This window comes from Microtus ochrogaster, unplaced genomic scaffold (assembly GCF_000317375.1).
Source record: "Microtus ochrogaster isolate Prairie Vole_2 unplaced genomic scaffold, MicOch1.0 UNK368, whole genome shotgun sequence".
NCBI classification, from domain to species: Eukaryota; Metazoa; Chordata; class Mammalia; order Rodentia; family Cricetidae; genus Microtus; species Microtus ochrogaster.
The window spans coordinates 5,685-7,898 of NW_004949466.1; the positions used below are offsets into that span (position 1 = coordinate 5,685).

Sequence of the window (2,214 nt, forward strand, 5' to 3'; positions counted from 1 at the left end):
TCTCTCTCTCTCTCTCTCTCTCTCTCTCTCTCTCTCTCTCTCTCTCTCTCTCACCCTGGGCAAATCTCTCCCAGCCCTTAAAAAGGCACAGGCTGCCAAACCCGGATTGCCAGGTGGGTACTGCCCATAGGTTCATGCATAAGCAGACAGCTGATAATCATTGCGTGATCATTGATTATCATAGAGAGCACTCGCTTTCGGGATTGCGGAGGGCGGGAGCCAGCACACTAGGGTACGCTCCACGCAGCTCTCTACAATTTCTTATTAAAAGGTTTTTAAATTAAATTTTAAATAAATGCTTGCAAAATGACCCCACACATAATGGCACTTCCCTGAGACCTGAGTCCAGTCCCCTCATCTCATTCAGGGCAAGGAGAGAGCAGGTGCCTCTAAGTCTCTCTCTTATCTCCACATGCCATCCATGGCACGTGAGCACAGAGAGAGACAGAGAGAGAGAGAGCACAGAGAGAGAGAGAGAGATTAATTTATTAAAATGTAATAAAATTGAAACTTCAAGTAAGAGGGGGCCCTTGTTGGCAGTGAACCTTACCCTCTAACAGCTGAACCATCTCTACAGCCCCAAATGACTCTCTTTCTAAATGACATGATGGCAATGGTAGATGGTTCTCTTTCTTTGTGTAGCAAAACCTGTGGACATCCAAATTAAGTTCTCCATGGGGGCAATGTTATTTTTCCTGAGACAGGAAAACCAGAGTCTCTGGGCCACGCCCCTTGGACAACAAGAGGAACCAGAGCCCCAGGGAACCGAAAGGCCTTGGCTCAGGTCACTTGGCTAGTTTGTGACTTCTACAGAATCCTAACCCAGGCACCAACATGTGTGGCCACCACCTCACTCACCTCAAACAATATCTCAAGTGCGAAAAGTGAGTTTCTTAGCTATTTATCATATTCCAAACTCTGTGAACTGAGATTAATTAAGCACATCTGCTTGTGCTCATGTCTCACCTGCGCCATCTCCCTTGGTGGTTAGGGTTCTTGGAGAAGTTGGAGTTGGGTATCCACGGGCAGGGACAACCGGGGTGATCTTGGCTTGAGTCAGAAAAAAAAAAAATAAGGATCAGGATTTTCAGTTAGTTCTCTCTTTTCAGCGTGTGGGTTACAAAGACAAAACTCAGGGGATCAGGCTTGGCAGTAAGTGAGCTTACCCACCGAGCCCTCTCGCCTGCCCAGGAGTGAGGATTTACGTCAGGGAATCCACAGGGCAGCAGAGATACGTGAAAGACGAGAAACGAAAGACGCATGCCCTCACCTTCAAACCGGCATGGTCACATTCAGAGAGAGATAGCACCTACTTCAGATGTGTAACCGCAGCAGGACGTGGTTGCCATCGCCACTGTCTAGTCGGTGATGGAACTACCAGTGTGACAGTCACACGAAAGCTCATCAACATCACCTTGTAGAATCCTTTCAGGGATGGTTGACTACATTGTAGAGCTGAAGAGGTCACACATGAAGTAATGCGCCAATGTAACACAATTAGTAAGGACAGTTGATTTGAACTCTGCTCCAGATGACCACAAAGGGTGTTTTGCTGAGCTGTATACCTAACCCTATCTATTATAAACTTTAAAACATAAGAATTTATACATAAACACCTCCTTAAGATGCACATACAACCCAAGGCCTATATTCCTGACTTACCTGAAGAACATATTTGCAAAAAAAAAAAAAAAAAGAAGGAAAGAAAGAAAGAAAAAGAAAATTCAAAATTCATCCCAGACACGGCAATCTTTCTGCATTGCAGGTGGGTCCCAGGCACTGGAAGGAGGTGGAAAGATCGTAAGACTCAAAGGTGGTAGACAGACCCAAGGAAACAATCTTCCAGACAACACAGGACTGCTGCACATATGAACTCTCAGAGACAACGACAGCACTCACAGACATGCAAAGCCTCAAGCCACACAAATCCCGGCACTGAGATGGGGAAGTGGACATGGATCTCCACTCCTAACTAAGAAGCTGTTTGCATTGACACCAGCTGGGACAGGGCAAGTCCAGCGTCCTGCAACGGAGTGTCACTGGGTATACAGCCACACCAAGAGCAGGCCCGCTGACAACGCAGACTCCATTTGACTCTGAGCACTTCTTTGGTTTGATATTTTTCATGTTTTGGTTTTACTTGTCTGTTTTGACTTTTGGCGGGATTTTGTTTGGTTTTGCTTTGTGTGTATGTGGAGGTCTGTGTGTAAGAGA

The 2,214-nt window shown here is 46.1% G+C and overlaps 1 pseudogene; it reads right to left on the reverse strand.

The window, feature by feature from the left end:
- Window positions 1–966: 966 nt before the first annotated feature.
- LOC101991362 overlaps window positions 967–2,214 on the reverse strand; it is a 3,637-nt pseudogene continuing 2,389 nt past the window's right edge.